The sequence below is a fragment of the Stegodyphus dumicola genome, chromosome 4, assembly GCF_044657685.1.
Source record: "Stegodyphus dumicola isolate Sdum_Otavi_A_Nest chromosome 4, ASM4465768v1".
NCBI classification, from domain to species: Eukaryota; Metazoa; Arthropoda; class Arachnida; order Araneae; family Eresidae; genus Stegodyphus; species Stegodyphus dumicola.
Window position 1 is genome coordinate 78,122,547 of NC_140771.1, and position 20,565 is coordinate 78,143,111.

General features: G+C 33.1%; 1 protein-coding gene and 1 pseudogene across 4 annotated transcripts in view; one reads left to right on the forward strand and one right to left on the reverse strand.

Moving 5' to 3' along the window:
- Positions 1-20,565, reverse strand: part of LOC118194037 (rap guanine nucleotide exchange factor 2-like) — a 648,324-nt gene that overhangs the window by 270,831 nt on the left and 356,928 nt on the right. The window lies entirely within an intron of this gene.
- LOC146997586 (uncharacterized) lies at positions 14,800-19,589 on the forward strand (annotated as a pseudogene).

The window sequence follows — 20,565 nt, forward strand, 5'->3', positions numbered from 1 at the left end:
CAATAGTCCTTAATTTTCCCTCTCTATTCTAAAAATCATAATAAATTTTCTGGACTGTCTCTTCACCTTTCTTACAGTGCAAATTTTAATTCGCTTCCTTTGCTTTGTCGTGCTGTTAACTATGCCGTTATCTAAATTGTGATAATCTATATAAAAAATATAGATGTGAGGTGCATACTGCGTCCATGATGTTTTGTGATGAAAAATATGTTTTGATAATTAGTTCATGTCCAGCAATAAAAATTATGTTCGATTCGGCGACGTCTGTCTTACAAGTCTCTCCTTCGAGTGTCACCTTTTCTAACTACGCAGTAAAGTCTGACCAAGTTATAACGCAGAGAACTATCGCCAAAGCGTTTTAGCTTTTCTCCAAGTCATCTTATTATATATAATATATATATATATATATATATATATACTGAAAAGCAATTAAATTAGGGATACATGTATTTTAATTAGGGATTGCATTTTAATTCATTTTAGAGCATACTTATATTCTTGCTGTGAGTTTCTTAAAGGTGGCAAATTTGTCATCATCGAAACAGCGATACAAGTAAGTGTCCCCTTTAGACTCTGCCTTTAAAGAGAGAACAGATTACAAATCCATCTTTGAAGAAACGATTATCTGTCAGACAGAAGATGCGACACATGATTCAAATGATTGCTCACTTCGAGGAAATAATTATGAATATTTCTGTTTAAACTCAGTTAATGGTCTTCAGAACTACAAGAGAACAACATACATTTATCGTTCCTTTTTCGCGTAAATGTTTCTCTTTCTGCGAATTATGATTCATTAGTTCTACAAAATTACTGATTTCTGAGCTGTGACACCATTCTCGAGAAGCAAAGCTTGCATGATACAAGCGGCATTTTGAAAAGCAGAAAGAACTGCCAACAAAGAGTACGATGACCATCAAGAAATTATCTCCAAAAAATGCAGATGATTGGATCGTTAAAAGAAGCAAATGGACTGTGCACGAATAAAATGGAATAAGATGATAGAATTTACCAAATCATCTTCCGTCAGAAGAAAAAAGAACAGCAAACGAGAATTGGAAAGGCAATAGAAGAAGAAAACCAACAACAGCCGCATGAGAGATTTTTCTTTTACCTTTTCGTTGTTGAGCTCTGCCAAAATTTCAATTCTGGAGGAAAGCAGGTGCAGGAGCTGGGGGCGTCGCCATTCTCCCGTGACGAGAAATCAATGGGTGTGGGCGTCATGACGTCATTCATCTTTTGGGTGTGGCAAGTGTATGAAGATGGACGAATGAATCCATATCTTTGCGTGTCCGCTCGTCCACAAAGTGCTTTTTGCCTAGTTAATGCAGGACACGTCAATTTTTTTAGGGCCTCGTCATCGCAACGACGCCTGGAAGGGTGAGAAGGGCCTCTTGCTGGCTTTTATCTCCGTAAAAGTGGCTAAGATGAGTGGAATTATGAATTTGGGAGAGGCCCGCTTCATGAGCAGCACAATTTTGAAAGAAGTAAGATATATGAAAGGCACCCTTACCAACAAAGAAAAAAATCTGAAACATGTAGCTTAATAAACATTGGGTTCGCTGAACATTGCATTGCTACTTGTTCAATAGCACACATTTAGAATGAGACGTCAAGAATTTAGCTAAGGGTAGATGCGAAAGTCTAAGTTAATAAAATTTCTACGTTTTGCATTGGGGAGGAGGGCTGAAATTTGAAAATTAAATATTACTTTTTAGCACCTCAAGGAAATATTTACTAATAATATTTTTAAAAATTATAAAATAAATAGATAAATTAAATACAGAAAATATAAAGCATCACACATTGTTTTTTAAATGCGTAATTCTACTTAAATCATGCTTTAAATTTACCTAAAATTTAATATTAGAAGCATCTTTTATTGATTTTACCAACACTTCAAACATTCATAAACATTATGAGTTAGGTACGAATAAATTAAACGAATGCAGAACGAATCACTTCCGGCTCGAGCATTCGACTTAGCTGGCACCATCCGAAATTCGGCGCCATAGGCGGCTGCCTATGCTTCAAAACGGCCATGCAGTGAATACTCTCTAAAACAACCACCCATTGTTCTAGAGAGTTCTGGTTTTCAGCGGAGACGGTTATCTTAGGAAAATAATATTAATTACCGATGCTTATTTACGCTTCGATTTCACCACTAAAAAGGTTCATTATATTTTTATTTGCATAACACAGTGAACCTTTTTTGAGGTAACCAACTGCGCATGCGCGACCAATTATATGTATTATTTTTAAAATAATACTTGAAACCAATTATTGCTACATTAAAGATACTTAAAAGTGAAAGCATCATAAGAATTAACAAAGCAAAATTAAGCACGGTAGGCTTATCTACGCAAGGAAAGAGATGTTTTTACAGAGGACTTTCTAAAGTAAATTGACTTGTATTCACGTTACATACCAGGAAAAAACACGAAAGTCACTTTACCATGATCTGAACGCAGATCGAACTGCCAGCGTCTAGCTGTCCTATCTATTCCTTCGCTGATATTAGTACTTTCCAGTGTCACGATCAAAACTCTGATAGTATTCAACATGCTACCAATGGTGCCCATAGGATTCATCATACCATCATTAGTGTCCTGTGGTTTCGTGGTATAAACTGTGAGGGTATTGGGTGCGTTGACATTGATACCTATTGATGCTCGCATGATCAGTTGCACCCACAAATCCGTTTTTGGGATTAATGCCGTGGTTTCGCGGTGAAAACTGTGATAGTATACGGTTCGTTAGCAATGATACCCATAGGTTCATCATGAGAGATGTCCATAAGCACATGGGTAATATCAATATATTGCGATGTCCCGAATGATGGTAATTGTTGTAATATTAACGGTCCGTGGGCACCATTGATCACAGGCCCGTGATCAGCTATGCTGTGCCCACAGATTCATAGCTGATATAAGTGTTTCGTCCAAAGCTGTGATAGTAATGAATTATGTCAGGGTTGATAGCAGATTATGTCAGATAAATCTATGATCAGTGATGCTTAGAGACATTGGCTGATACAAAATTATATCAGACGGTACTCCAATTAAAACTGTGGTAGTGTTGAGCATGTTACGGTTGATGCTCGGTGGCTCATGATTCAGTGGTGCTTACAGACACAAAGCTGATATCAGTGTTCTGCAGTGTTTCGGTCAAAACAGTGACGGTAATGAATAAGTTACCAATGGCTTCTGTAAGTCAATGATCAGTGGTGCTTAAAGACCCTACCTGATATCAGATTATATTGAGATCAAAGTTGTAAAAAAAAGTATGGTGTATATTACCGTCGGCGCTCAGATGACCATGATTAGTGAAGCTCACAGGTTCATGATAAGCATGACCAATGACGTCTGACGGCATGTTACGAATCAAGATCAATTACAAACATCCTTATTTCTAATCTGTTCATTGGCTTAGTCGCCATTGCGGTAGTTACCAGCGGCCGTTACCAGTAGCCACTGGTTACGGCGGGTGTCCACAGGCCCACATGTTCACTTGTAATTCTTCATAGGTTTCCTCAGACGTACATCATAAGAAAGAATTCATCTTTATTTTCAACTTTACGCATATGTTCCACAAACAGAATGCGCACATCATAAACATATTTCGTATTCTAGATTACCTCTCGGAAGACGTGTCCGGAAATTTCGCAGCTTCGATAACATCAACACGCTCTAAAATAAGACGTCGGGAAAAGAAAAATTATTGTAAAATTTATCACGTATTTAACGAAGCATGATATGTCTAAATATGGGTCTCCGAAGAGTTGTGATAAATGCGACGAAATATGATGCCGAGCACGCATGATAATTTGAGGCATGAGGGAGAAATAAAACTTTTACGAAAGCTGTTTCATTATTTATTTTTTGTTTTATTATTTATTTATTTAGAAAGCGAATGTATTGACATTTTCTCATCGGAAAAAAAATTTTATGAGAATTTAAAGCAGAAGTTTTACACTAGCGTTCCAATTTTATAGTAATGATTTGGGTATGTACAACCGACATTTTCTTGATGGGATACTATTTTTTAAGTGCTACAGCCTTGCTTTTCGCGCAATAAAATTTTAACATCGCTTGTGCAATGGCTGGTAATTATTTTGTCAGTATTTCAGGTTTGTGAATGATATTTTATATAAATTTCATTCATTCATTCTCATCTGTTGAGATAATTTCTCTATGAGGAATAAAAGCCAATCTTTACGATCGAAGGATTTTAAATTTCTGTAGCCGGAGGACTGAGAGCAATGCGAAAACGTGAAAAACGTCGACGAAAGAGTGAAGACATCAATACTTGTGCCGGAAAATACAGGCATTTTGCTCCATCTGAAATTCGCCGAAAAGAAGCAGCGCATATGCCAATATTTAGGAGCTAAAGCTCATTGCACAAAATGGCAGTGCATAGTTTGCAATGTTCTACTTATAATATAAGAACTGTTGTCTATTTCTACTCACTACTTAGATACTTTTCTGATGTGGAGGTACATGGTTTTGAACCATAGACACTCCGTAACTTATAATCATTGGCATTGGCATGGGCGTTTTCGTGGTTTTCCCCATGTGTAACATGTATACAAGCCATAACTACCTAAACCAGTTTAAAAAAATTCAGTAAAAATTTCTGTTGTTTATATCAATCATTACCTATATGTTAACCATGTGACAAGCAAATGAACTTTTTTACTGACTCCTTTTGGGGGGACAAAGGGTTGGAAAGGTATCGTTATGCTTAGTTGCTCCGATAATTAAAAGGAATCTTCTATTTTTTTATTAATTTTTATTTTATTATTAATTAATTTATTTTTTATGTTCAGAAACAGTGAATTTCCTTCTTTATTTTTTTCCTCATCTACGGGCTAAACAATGAAAAATGAAAACCTATAAAAGATTGCAAATTTATGTGCATACTTTTACTGTGAAATAAATCTATATTTTTTAATTTATATATCTGATATTCCTGCAGGGGAAAAATAGACAGCTTATGAATTTCTGTTAGATTACATTAAACGGTAATGAATTAATATATGTTTGGAAATTTAATTAAAACAAACAAGACAAACTTAAAATTTTAGGTTGTACTCAAACAGAATTTTACCCTTGAATAAATTAAAATAATATCTACTACTGCCAGCTGATAAAATTAAAGCTTATTGTCAAGTGACACACAAACTAGTTTTCCTTTATTAATAAATATAAATACGTATTCGTTTCAAATTATTTTTCTCTTAACCGTTATTATTAAATATAAACACGCATGCCATTTTCTATTCATTATAAACACGCATTTATTTTTCTTTCATCAATATACGTGCGTAAGGTATTTTTACTTGTGATGTCAGGGAAACATCTTACATTACGTAAGATATAATGTTAGAAACATTAATAACCAAAAAAAAAAAAAAAAAAAAAAAAAAAAGGAGAGAATACTCATAAAACTATCAGCTTATTATATTACAAATTAAATGTTTTAAATCATATCAGGATATAGTGTATATTAGGAATTTGGGGATATATTTATATATATTAGGAAGGTTACTACAAAAATACAAAATTTTAAATTATTAAGAATTGATTTTATTGCTTAACAGTTCCCTTTTTAAACAGCTGTGACTGAAAGATAAATTAAAGACATTATATCACATGAAACGGCAACACTCTGAGAGATGGCCAGGCTATATAACTGATAAATTGAATGGCTTCCGTCTCCGGAGGTGAACACTTGCCAAGTCGCGCGGACGATAAATGAAATAATAGCGTAACATAACAACCCAACAAATTAGAAAAGATTCCTTTGCAGGTATTTTTAATGCAGGTGTTATTAATAAGTGTGAATGTGCTAAATGCTTAACATTGATTGACACGTCACAAGAACTTCATTTCCATTCGGTCATTCAATTGTAGGACAATCACCTATGTGTTCAGTTAAGGGAGGGTAATATTGTTTCAGGCGAAAGAGGCTCACACGGTTATTTTAGTAATAAAAGAGATATTTAAGAAAGAATTCGACAGTAATGCTTTACAAAGCACACTAGCATTCCAGTCGACTGCCTCGTATAATCCTTACATTACTTTTGCACGAACTATGAGTTTATAGTCCTTCAACTCATAGTTTTCCACAACAACACCAGCTGTAAAATGTCCTAGAATGGGAAAATGTTATCAACTATACCAATCCCTTTCGAGTTGTTAACTTCTGTCCCAAGACACACGCCTCATTTCTTGGGAGTTAAATCCCGACCATAAAAATGCCACAGAAAAGTAACAAAAGAATTCGCCGCTTATTTTATGCCCAATAAAATATTTTATGCCTCAGAGCCATGGCTGTGGCGCAGTAACGGAACGAATGGTAGCCATGAAATTTGCATGTATGCCTCCCATCCGTTGCCGCTGGACTCGGCAAAGTAAAAACGATGCAAATAGGAGTACGTTTTTAGGCCACGTGTCTGCCTTTTGCTTCCTTGATTTACATTCACGTAATTCTTTCGAAGAGCGATCTAACGGTCGAAAATTTCGCTGACTGGTAGCGCCATCTATTGAGAGCTTATGAGACTGTTTATTTAAACAAGAACAAATGGAAAATTTTGAGTTGGGCTTTTATAACACGCAAGAATTTTAATGACAGGACCCAATTTACAGAATTGGAGGCAAGCGGCAAAACCTATTGGGCAACGCCCCCGAACCTCTATTTTTTTAGCTGAAAAAATACCGCTGATACAAATTATATTTTATGCAAAATATTATAATTAACGCTTTTCACTCATTAAAAAAAATCTTTTTAAAAATTTAGTTATCATGGTTTCAATTTCGTACGTATTGAATAAAAAAAATTATATATTTGAAATCAGAAATACTCTTCTCTCGAAAGAAACTGGGAGAAAGGGAAGAAATTAAAATATTCTTACGGATTTTACTACAAACTTATAACCAAATTAATGCAATCAGATTGTTCAATAACCAAGTATATAAAAAACACATAGAACTAAAGAGATTTTAAGTCTCTTTAAGACGAGAAAATATCATTTTTTATGATAGTTCAATAATTAAAAAAATAAAAGATACATAGAACTAAGATTTTAAGTCTCTTTCAGACGAAAAAATAATAATTTTCATTCTAGTTCAATAATAATAATAAAAATACGTACGATGAAAAAATATTTTAAATCTCTTTCAGATGAGAAAAAATAACTTTCCATACAGTTTTATTATATATATAAAAAGGCACAAAATCAAACAAATTTTAAGTCTCAAAGAGAAAAAAAAAAAAAATCATTTTTCATGACACTTCAGAAATCAAGAATATAAAAAATACATAGAATCAGAAAAAAAAAAAAAAAAAAAAAAAAATCTTCCAAACAAGAAAAAAGTAATTTCTTTTGATGCATTACTGCACCATTTTAAAAATCCTTTTACAATTATTTAAAAAGAAAATCTGGTCATTTTGCTCACGGTAAATCATAATTAAATAATCTATAATTTTAAATGAAAAAGACTGCAGTTATTTTCACACTCTATTTCCGAGTAATTTAAAAATTATTAATTCACAATAAAATTGCTACATAAGCTGAATACTCTATAACAGAAAAAGTTCAGTTGAAAAATGGGATTCAATAAAGTTAAATTGTCCAGACTTATTTGCAACAATTTGTTTCTATTTTATATTACAACAATGTAGGTAAAAATACTTACTTTTTTAAATTAGCCTAGCTTAAAATTTTTATTAAAAATGAAAGTCCACAATATTGCTAAATTTTTTTAAATAAGGAGGGGAAAAAACGATTGAAAATACCTACTTGAAAACGAACTATAGTCTGTTACTTTAAAATAGAAACTTTAGGACTTAAAACTATTACTTTTTATTTTCCGTCGCATGATCACTCGTAACCACGGAAAAGCAGCTGCGGAAAAAAGTTTACTCGCTTAAAATTCCCCCCCCCCACTTTTAAAAGCAATGGGCTTACTTGATTTATATGAAATGAAACTGCTCTAACAGTTTAGGCCAGTGTTTCCCAACCTTTTTTGTGCTATGCCCCACCTAATCGTCTCTAAAATTCTTAAGCTCCGCCCTAGCATATACATAATTTTTAATATTTAAAAATTGAAATGTTCACGAAAGAAACTTGAATGATAGCTTTTAGGAAGAAATGACTATGAAATTTTCTGAGCAAACACGGTAAGTGAACTTTCAAAACATGGAGAACTGAAATTAAAGAACACACTCATTTTAGTGAAAGTTTTTTTAATATTATTTTAAGTATTAGTTATTTTTATTATTTAAATTTAGCGAGTTTCTTGTGCTTGATACTTGCTGCAAAGAAATTTTATGTCAGGTTCCAATTTAGATAACTTGAGTCTCAAGTCTCCCGGTTTCATTATATCCAACCGATTTCTTTCTTTCTTTCTTTCTTTTTCTTTCTTTTTTTTTTAGCAACAAATCATTTATGGCACTAAATCAGCATTCAGCAAAATATGAAGATGGAAACGGTAACAATAGTTCTTTTGCAAATTTTGTTGCATTTGGATATCTGATTCCGGTTTCCTCACAAAGCTATGTCATCGCTCCTTTTATATTAAAAAAAGTTTTAATTGCCTCATCATTTTGCATATCTGCGAGTTCTTCTTTTTACTGCATATTTGAAATATCAGCCAAATCCACTAGCCAAACCCACTAGTTGGGAAATCAATTTGTTTTAAGTTACAAAATCTTTTAAATCAGCCGATAAAATTTTCAGATGATCGCCAATAACAAGTATAGCGGTAGTCGCGTCACATTTTTGGAGTCAATGAAACTTTTCAAAATTTTTGTGGTAAATAGTATATGCCTGACATATTCAACAAAGATAATGAAAACAAATATCTTTCTTTTGCATCGACATAAGTTTTATTTGATCCTTGAAGTTGTTTATTTAATATATTTAATTTTTCAAAGATATCGGCTAAATAACTGACAATTGCCTTGTTATCATCCGTTAATGGATTTTTCATTTCAGGTTTGTCGCTTAAAAAATAACTAAAAGTATCAAATAGTTCCATAAATCTTTCCAAGTAGTTCCCTTTCGAAAGCCTTCTTACTTCAGTGTGAAGTACAAATCTCATATAGTCTTCATTTTGTTCTCCATAAAATAACTTGAAAATACGTTCACATACGTCTGAAAAGACATGCATTTTTTTTTTCCATATTTCGATTCTAAGACTCAAATTATGCCAAACTGCCAAGTTTTGTAAAAATCGCCCGAGCAGTTTTTAAAAAATTAGTTCTCAAAATTTTAGCTCCTCAATGTTAATTGAATTTGATATATATTTAGTAACATATCTTTTTTATTAAACTTACTTGATTCCATCTTCCAGAACTCGAAATGCGAATTATATTTGGCTTGATCCAAATATAATTCACAAATTTTTTGTTTATTTTTAAAATTTGTATTTAAAAATATTTTTTATGAATTTTTCGAAAAAATTTTCGTAGCACCACAAAAGTTTTAACATCATCATCAAGTAGATATATTTCTAGGCACACCTGAAAAAAAATTAAGAGTTTTTTTTATTCAAAATTTTCTAAGATATACATGAATTAACATATTGGAGCGTCTTGAAATTTGGCATCTTTTTTTGAGCGATAATAACGCCAAACGATAATACGCATTTTGTTAAAATTAATTGAAAGTATGAATGATGACTTTTTTTCCGCTCGGCTACAATGAAAGAAAGGAAAGGAAAATAGTATGCAATAAATTAAGAAGTTTGCCAAGTAAATTATTCTTGGTGCAAACTGAGAAAAAAAAAATGTGCCAAGATAAATTTTTGAATTTCTTCGTAAATTTCGCTCCAAATTTTATGAAATTTAATATTTGGGCGTAATTTGAGTCGTAGAATCGAAATATGGAAAAAATTGGCATGTCATTTTAGGAAAAGGTCCGATTTTTTATCAAAATACTTGTTAGAATAATGCTATTTATAAATCTAATCTATATCCTATGTCGCGCTTTCGGGACATGAAAAACGCAATTTGAATTTCGTCAATCGGCCCAGTAGAACGGAAGCTATAGAACTGTACCTTTTTTTTTTTTTTTTTTTTTTTTTCCCGCCGGCAGTGTACATTCAAAATTCGGCGGGTCTACACTGAAGTGACAAAAGTCATGGGATACCTCCTAATATTTTGTCGGTCCTCCTTTTGCCCGGCGAAGTGCAGCAACTCGACGTGGCATGGACTCAACAAGTCGTTGGAACCCTACAGGAATATTGAGCCATGCTGCCTCTATAGACGTCCATAATTGTGAAAGTGTTGACGGTGCAGGGTTTTGGGCACGAACTGACCTCTCGATGATGTCCCATTAATGTTCGATGGGATTCATGTCGGGTGATCTAGGTGGCCAGATCATTCGCTGGAATTGTCCAGAATGTTCTTCTAACCAATCGCGAGCAATTGTGGCCCGGTGACATGGCGCATTGTCATCCATAAAAATCCCATCGTTGTTTGAGTACGTGAAGTCTATGAATGGCTGTAAGTGATCTCCAAGTAGCTGAAGGTATCCATTTCCAGTCAATGATCGGTTCAGTTGCACCAGAGGACCGAGTCCATGCCATGTAAAAACAGCCCAGACCATTATGGAACCACAACCAGCTTGAACAGTGCCTTGTTGACAACTTGGGTCCATGGTTTCGTGGGGTATGCGCCACACTCGAACCCTACCATCAGCTCTTACCAACTGAAATCGTGACTCATCTGACCAAGCCACGGTTTTCCATTCGTTTAGGGACCAACCGATATGCTGAAGAGCCCACGAGAGTCACTGCAAGCGATGTCGTGCTGTCAGTAAAGGCACTCGAGTCAGTCTTCTGCTGGCATAGCCCAAGGAAGACAAATTTCGCCGCACTGTCCTATCGGACACGTCCCTCGTACGTCCCACATTGATTTCTGCCGTTATTTGACGCAGTGTTCCTTGTCTGTGAACAATGACAACTCTACGCAGACGTCGCTGGTCTCGGTCGTTAAGTGCAGGTGGTCGGCCACTGCGCTGTCCATGGTGGGATGTTATGCCTGAAATTAGATACTCTCGGCACACTCTTGACACTGGATCTCGGAATGTTGAATTCCCTAACGATATCCGAAATGGAATGACCCATGCGTCTAGCTCCAACAACCATTCCGCGTTCAAAGTCTGTTAATTCTTGTCGTGCGGCCATAATCACGTCAAAGCCTCTTCACATGAATAACTTGAATACAAATGAAAGCCCTGCCAAAGCACTTCGCATTTATACATTTTCTACGCGATACTACTGCCATCTGTATATTTGCATATTGCTATCCCATGACTTTTGTCACTTCAGTGCACGTGCTGCCGTTTTTCAACAATGCGCGGAACATACGTGCAGACAGATTCCTCATTTTTAACAGTTCAGAAGAGAGGTGATAAAAATTTAAGTTACACAGAAGTGCGTCAATTGCTTTTAAATCCTTCAGTTTCACTTCAGGTTCCTGCACCTTTTCGGATCTGCTTAAGAGTTGTAGTTGTATATTCTGTACTGTGTACTTTTAAGTTACAGTTGAATTTGAAGAATCTTAAGAACTGTTAAGTGAATAATCGCTTGAGTTCATGAGATAGATAACAACAAGGGAGGGCTGAAATAACCCTTTATTATTCCAATATGGTGTACCAGAACTCCGTCTTCGAGTTGCGCAATACAGCCGACACTCGGGCTTGAACTTAAGAGACTAAGAACTAAACTAATCTTAACTAAAAAAGATATAGCCGAAGCTATCAAACTTCTAACAGAGTTGTCCACTTAAAGCTAATTACTGCGAAGCTATCAAGAGCCTAAAGTACGGCCGAGCGTAAAAGAGAGTAGCCTAAAAAGGCGGACGCAAGCTAACCAGAATCACTGGTTCTCTCTAACTAAGACAGTAGAACTTCGCGGTTAAATACTACTCCTGAAATTTGCATTCACACGTGATTCTAAAAATACGTTCTGGCCGGAAGTCGTAAGTTGAAATTAAGAAGCAACAGGAAAGGACTTTAACTCAAAGTTTAACTGTTAGATAAATCAACATAATCCTTACAGAGTTATTAAATAAATTGAACTGAAATCGAAAAAAAATCCAAAATTTACTAGTAAGACAATATATAACGTAATCTTGAAGATATTTAAGAGATGCCCTAAGGAGGATACCATAAATAACATCGCTTGCTGCCTCCTGCTGACTATATGTCATAAGAATGTCTCTGGAGGTTGTAAGACTGATGTTGTTGTTACCAATCTCACTCGTTTAACAATGGCCAGCAGAAGCCCACGACAATCATCATAGCAAAAAGTCAAATGCATCTGTCGTTGGCAAGAACCTTGAGCACGGTGACAGCCTGGCTTCAGCTCTATTACGTCCCCAGTTTTGAAAGAAAGCACCGCGGGGGAAGAGGTCTGGAGGTCTCCCTCCCCTTTTCCTTATCACTAACTCTAGAGAGAACTTTCTGCTGGTCACATATTTACAGTGCCCCATGCCGCACAGACACTGTACACTAAAAAACATCCATGCCATCTCCAGGATTCGAACCATGGCCTTTCAATACGGCTGTCAGAGTCACTAACCACTGTCCCGGTTGGGCGGCTAAGTAGGACCTCTAATAAGTTCCTACAGTATCTTTATACACTCTAGTAGGAATTTAGCGAAGATGTGTAGTTGAAAATTTAGGGTTATATTCCAGGATCTTCTGAGGACGTTCTGCAAAGTCGATATCATCATAGCATCCGTATAATCTTTTTGTGCTACGTGGTTAAGATAATTTCTTTAAAAGCAATTATCACTGTCATTATCAAAAGAGATATTCCAGAGTCTCCTGAAGATACTCTACGAAGTGAATATCCTCATAATACCTGGGTAACCTTTTCGTGCTACGTAGGCAAAAGATCATTTCTTTAAAAGAAATTTACTCGTGTCACTATCAAAATTTATAAATCATGTACATGAATGTGGATAATTAAGCATAATTAAATAATACTTACTAAATTTACGCCAAAATAAAAATAAATAAATAAAAAAAAAAAAAAAGCATCAAATTATATTAGCCTTAAAAATGTTATAAAAGCGGAAAAAAGAGTTTGTTTGAGGGACGAATATCATTTATCTAAAAGAACACATTTTAGAAATATAATAAAACAGACCTAACAAGATGTCCAGACTTAGCCATAAATAATAAGGGGCGTTATTGGCCTTAACAAGGAGTTTTGTGACATCTATCGACAAACAACGTCATCAGCCTTTTGTTGTCAACAGCATTCATTACACCTAAATCTTGTCTTGCTCGGCAATTTGAGGTAACGTACCTCAGACTGGTAACAAAGGTAGAAGGTTCAAGATTTTCTGAATTGTCTGCTGATATGGCCAAGCAAGCTTACTAAAAGCGGAGCGCTTGTTCTTCAGACAGTTACGTAGTTCTTGCAAATGTTATTTCACCAAGTTTAGCCTATTTATACAAGCTTTGAAACTATTAAAGTAAATGAATTTATAATTTGAAGACTAAAATTACATTCTAACATCCGAAAAGAAAGTATACTGTTAATTTTTTTTAATTAAGTAAAAAATACTATAAAAATACTAAAAGTATATAAATATTTACCTTTTCTTTTTAAAATCCTACTAGTAAATAATGAAGAATATACATGTTTACATGTATTTTCCTTGCTATGTCGAAAATCGGCGGCACCTAGAGGCACCCAGTTTTGAATACACGCAATTCTTTACCCGATCCAGAGTTTAAATCCAGAATTTTTAATTTCGAATTTGGTTTCATATTTTTTCATACTTAATGAATTTTTTATTAACATACTTTCATATGATTGTTAATAGGGTCGACCTAAAAACTTATCTACTTGTCAAATACCAATACGTAATGTTATCGTATTATGACGTCGATCCACACGCGTCTCAAGACCAGAAGAGGAAAATGCTTATCTTCACTGTCATTGGCTGTATACCACGTGACACTCCCGAAACGTTTAGGCAAAGAATCTGTAAGAGATTCTTTGGTTTTAGGCGCTATTTCTGGTTTTTCGCCAACTGCAATTGTGTTTCTCGCCAATTGTTAGCGGTTTGTTTAAATCAAGGATATTGCTTTTTTTTATTATCAAAATGGATATGTTTAAATGTAAATCTTGCAGTTCATCTTTTTATGCGAAAAGATATTTGAAAGCGCATGCACAAAGAATACACGAATTTAAATAATAAAGTTGCACCATTTTCGTGTACGTATTGTACGAAGCAATTTTGTACAAAAAATTCTTTAGCTAAACATAGGATACGTATCCATAATATAAGGCGAAGTAATATTAAATGCGGCGAAGACGAATGCCGGGAACTATTTTCTACTACAGGAGATTTAAGATCTCACTTAGAGACTTGCCATAATTACAGCAATATGACCAAATGTATAAAACTGGAGTTTAAAAAAAAGCAAGGTATGCAATGAACTTTTTATTATTTTGTTTTCCTAGTTCAATTATAAATAAGCAAAATATATTGCGTAACTTCTGTATATAGCCCTTAATCTTTTTACATTAAAATTAAATAACTTCATTAAAGCTAGTTCAGCAATACATTTATTTGAAGAAACACCATATATATGGTATTATTAATTTAAGCTGTTTCAGCACACAAATATGCATTTATTTGAAAAAATTAACAAATTAATTACTTTGAAACATATAATTTCAGAACACTATAGTTTTAACAATTAAGATTATTTTTCTGTGTGGCTGCAATCTGCATATTTTTATTTACTAATCAGATGCCCTTATTATGAAAATTTATACATATATTTATTTATTAGACTTTTATTCATGGCTATCGGATGAAGAAAGAAAAACAAAGACTCATTTTGTGGTAGATTCATCTGGGCAGAAACATAAAAATTACACCAGGACGCTGTTTTGCTGTAATAGAAGTGGGACATACAAAGCAAAAGGCAAAGGTGAAAGACAGCTAAAAGCACAAGGGACTTCCAAAACAGGTTTCTCTTGCACAGCTACTGTCATACTAAAAGATTTTGGCAATCGTTTTGAAGCTGTATATTTTAAAGAACATTACAAGCATGAAAAATCCCTTTGTCATCTCCCTATTCCTAAACAAGAAAAGCAAAGAATAGCAGGCAAGTTATGTGTTAGACCGTATTTTGATTGTATTAATTTCTCTTAAATAAAACTATAATTACTTATGCAGTTGGAGCCTTTCTAGCTGTCATTAATATACAGGTGGTTCAAAATTCCAAAAGTGAATGAATTTTAATATTAATGAAGTTGATAACGAAAATCATTCATGGAAAATTCAGATTGGGAGAGAAACACGCGAGTGTGAAATTTAAAATTAGGCTTAACAGCAGACTTAATTTGCATAGATTTTAAATAAAATTATCTGCTTTGAGGACAATCAGACACAGGTATCTCTTCAGGAGTACAAAACTTTTGCAAAATGGAAGGAGTGGGTAGAGCAAAGTAAAGATGAACGTAACACTGTCTGCTGTGGAAAATAATAATGAAGCATGTAAAACCAAGATATTATAATTCTAAATGTGTTATGAAGGAATTAACACATTTATAATTCTAATATCTTAATTTGTTATATTTCATTACTGTTTTATCTGAATGGTTCAATGTTTGTGTTTCTCTGTCAACTGCTTTTAATATAAATTTGGATAATTCTCTTGAAGAAGAGGGACCTTGAAAATGCTGAAGTTTGATTCAAAATCTAGATGAAACTAAGATTAATATTTTGTCTGATTTAAAATTATGGTAAATTGTTTTCTCTTGTATTTATGAACAGCATATTAAATATTTATATAAAAGTGATTAATTATCTATATTTAAGTAACCTGAGATTTGTAACAATTGTTTTTCTTATTATTAAATTAAGTATCATATTTCTTACTAATCTACTGTATAGGCATATTTGTAAATTTAAAGATACTTTTTTTATTCCATTAGTTTTTAGTATATAAGATACATCTGTCATGATATTTACATTTTTCAGTAACTGTATTATACTAATGAGCTAATAGTCAGTTTAGAGTTTTCGCCAGTAATCTATTGTCACATTTGTGAACAGGTGGTGTGGCTACACCGGACGTTGCCAGAGCGGACACGTACAATTTCGCGATCAGAGCAGACACTTCGAAACTCATCGTGGTTAGAGCTGCACATCTTTTCCCCATCTTAGAACAGATAAAGGGTGTAGATAAATAAGTAAATAAATACTTTTAAAAATTGCAAATATAATTTAAAACAGTATTTTAAGTGGCAAATCTCTTTTACCGATGTTCTCTGTTTTTGCACTCGATTATCGAATTACAATGATAAATACATTTTTGCCAATCATATTTAATTATTTATATGTATTTAAATTGTTATGATATTATAGTACGAATGCATTTTAAACATAGCGAAATGTAATAAAAATAAAAACTTTTGTGTAAATATAAAATGTAATAAAAATAAAAATTTCAGGGATTTTGTGGAAAACTGTATTTTAGAGTCAAATATTAGAACAGGTGCAGTTACCATAAAATTAATTAGCTGCATTAATGTAAGTAAAAATAAATATTAGAAGTAAAATATACAAAACAGATACTAGTAAATAAATACTAGCTATCCTTTATTATAAAGGCATAAATATAATTTACAATTTAGTCCAACCTAGTTACAAAACTTAAAGATTTTAGACATTTTTCTAAATTGTTGGATGTTTCGAATTCTTTTAGGATGTTTTTAATTCTTTCATCCAATTTTACATATGCTTTTTTCCTTGTTATTTCAGGGTCGCCTAATTCTCTGGCTTTCAAATTAAAAGACACTTTTTTGTGTTTCTTCTTTTAGTATTTTAACTAATAAGTGCACAATAGGCTGGTTTCTGCCAGTGATTGTGTTTAATTTAGAATTCCACCTTTCAACAGAATTATTTGTCTTATGATGCTGTCCATGTACATTCCGTATTTTAATGGGCATATTTTGATTTTCCATTCACTACTCGACAAAAGAATCAATGAATGTGGTAAGTTTGTTAGTGCTAAAAGCTTTTTCCTATACAATGCTCTAAGTATCATCTACATGTTCTATTGGCAAGTAAGCTAAGGCAGAAATCATTCTACAGACATGTCTTATATGTTCGTTCTCTTTATATTCCTTTATTACACCCATTTCTCCCCATTCATCTTATGTCACAAACATTGATTAAAATGAAAGTTACAACCGAATATAGTCGAACTGGGAAATTCTAACATACAGCTATTGATGGCTGCGGCTTCAAAATCAAATTTTATAATGTCAGGCTTCTACTTAGGGTACCAACATTTCACTTCCTGAAACATTGCAACTTACGTTGCTTGTGTCTTATAAGGCAGAAATGCAAAAAGCGCTGGATAAATATTGGTCTCAGTTGCTGTACTCCTTAAGTTGATGTTCAAATTTCAAAACACTTACTATTTTATATATTGTTGAAAGAATTGATTAGGGCAATGAAATGTTCATTAGAAAAAAATTTCAGTTGCAAGCTGATATTCTAATATCATACCATTGTTTGCATGGAATTCATATTTAGTAGGTATAAAATAATATAAAATTTTCTTTTCAAGTTCATATAAATGAAAAACTTTATTTTGCATATAGTATATATAATTTTTATCTCCTAATTATCTTTTTAAATTATTGCAGGGGGTGGAAGAGAAACGAATTTTGCAAGATGCAAGATTCTCTTCGAGAGATGATATTGAAACATAACAGTCAATAACGAGAAAAGACCTGCATAACATTAAGAGGGATTTTGGTCTGAGCATTAATTCTAAAGGATTTATTTTAACAGATGATGAGACAAGTGTTTGGTCCTGGGTTAATACGATGTCGCAAATGGAATTCAACCCCGTTCTGATGTATAAACGTCAAGGAGAAAAATATGCAAATGTAAACGAAAATGATTTCATGTTAGCAATAATGACAGAATTTCAAAAAAAAAAAAAAATGTTGATAGAATTTGGTAATGATAGAATCTGTATTGATTCTACACATGGAATTTCTGCTTATGGATTTGAACTTGTAACATTGCTTGTCGTTGATAAGTATGAAGAGGGCATACCAGTTGCTTTCTTAATATCATCAACAGTATCAGAAAAAATTTTGGTAAACTTTTTTAACTGCATCAAAAAGATCATTGATATCAAGCCAAAGGTTTTCATGAGCGATGATGCTCCCATGTTCTATAATGCATGGGAGCATACATTTGGTTCTTGCCAAAAATTATTATGTGCTTGGCATGTGGACAGAGCATGGAAAGGTCATTTGAATTCTGTGCCAAAACATAAAAGACAAGCAGTGTACAAAACTTTAAAAACTTTAATGTATGAATTAGATGAAGAAATGTTCAACAAAATGTTAGAAACATTTTCTGAGCAACTATGTGAAGATGAAGACACGCGAGAATTCCATAAATATTTTATGACATACTATTTTGAAAGAGCCAAAATGTGGGCATACTGTTTCAGAAAAGGGGCTAAAATCAACACCAATATGTATGTTGAAACATTTCATCGGAAATTAAAATATATTTATTTAGATGGGAAGAAAACCAAACGGGTTGATAAATGTATCATCGAGTTAATTAATCTTGTCAATGATCAAAAGTTTGACACTTACATAAAATATCAGAAAGGAAAAATAACAAAGAAGACAACAAAAACATTTCAACGTCATAAAGCTGCTGAGCTTTTAAATGCTAACTGTGTAAAAAAAGATGATGTATGGGAAGTTTCATCAGAACTGGGAGAAAATTCTTATAAAATTATCAGAGATCATGTTTGTAATGATTTATGCCTCATAACTTGTAGACTTTGTTCATGCTGTTTAAAAGCTTATAAATGTACATGCCATGATTATTCTATTTTAAATAATATGTGTAAACATATACATTTTGTAATCATGTCTGAAAAAAAGACAGAACCTTATATAGGCCCTCTAAACAGAATACCTACTAGGAATAATTATGAATCTTTAACAGTAAGTAAAACATGCATTAGTGAACTTATTCAATCTTCATTTTCAATTTCTGAAAAATTAAACTGCATTGAAAATATGGACATTAATCTTGCTACACAAATAAAAAAGCTTTTAAATGTAATTGAACATTTATTAGAAGTTCCTTTGTTAGATAAAGCACATGCTTCAGTTTCAAAAGAACCAACAAATAAAAAAATTGTTCCCCAAAAGAGATTTTATTCAGTTAAAAAACGAAAAGTGTGTAAAAAAGTACAGTTTGGAAATCCTTCAACAGCAGAAAAAAATAATACCAAACCTATTTTATTAAATCAATTAATTGTTAATTCAGATCCCAGCTATGATCATTTGTATTGCAGTGAATTGAATGCCAAAAGTTTAAAAGAAAAGTCACTAAATAATGTTTAAGAAAATTATGCTATTTAAGTATTTTTAAAATTTGTGTATTTATAACAAATTATTTGATTTTTATGTAACTAATCTGGATGTCTCATTTTAATTTAATTATGTATCTTATTATAAATTTAATAAAATTGTTATAACTGTTCTACTGTATATCTAAGCTATGCATTTATCCTATACTTAATCTACGCATACGTTAAATCTATTTATAAAGTCATGCTTTATAATAACTATTCTACTGTAAATGTGAATTACACATTTATCATATACGTAATCATTGTCCAGTTAGGTGATAGGATTGCTGATGTTTCTTTAAATAATGAGTCCAGATAAGCAGGATGGTATCAACAATTTATTAGGAGAATAGGCACAATACTATTACACACAGAACAAAAATGGCTGAAAACAAATCAAGGAGAATAGGGATATTTAGCAATTCACTTTTAGCTCATGAAATAAATTCTAAAGTTTCCTAAATCACTTTCTCAGGATAAACACTAACTTGTAATTCAGCTAACTGCAAAGTCTGCACCTGATTCACAAGCTCTCTTGTTCTCAGACCCATATTTATACTCTGCAGGATGTGTTATGCAAGATAAATGCAAAGTTCGTTATGACACGAAAACCTATTTTCGAAGCCCTGTGACCAATTCATCCAGAAGTTTCTAGAGCCATGCTGCAACAGGCATCTCAAGATAGATAACGCAAAATGCTTATCTTTACTGTCATTGACTATATCACATGACAGTCCTGAAACGTTGTTGGCTCTATTTCTAGTTCTCCTCCAACTGCGTATCTCGTCAATTGTTAGCAGTTTGTTTAAATCAAAGAGCTTGCACTTCGCTTTCTTTCTTTTTGCTTTTATTACTGAGATGGATATTTAAACATATCCATATTATATAGATATTTAAACATAATGCAAATCTTGCAGTGCATCTTTCTATGTGATGAGATATTTAAAAGCACATAAACGTATGCACAAAGATGCCGTTGCTAAAGTTACGCCATATTCATCATCAATTTTAAGCAAACACAGAATATGCATTCATAACGTAATGTGAAAAAAATATTAAATTCAGTGAAGTAGGATGTCTAGAACTGTTTCTCACCACAGGAGATTTAAGATCTC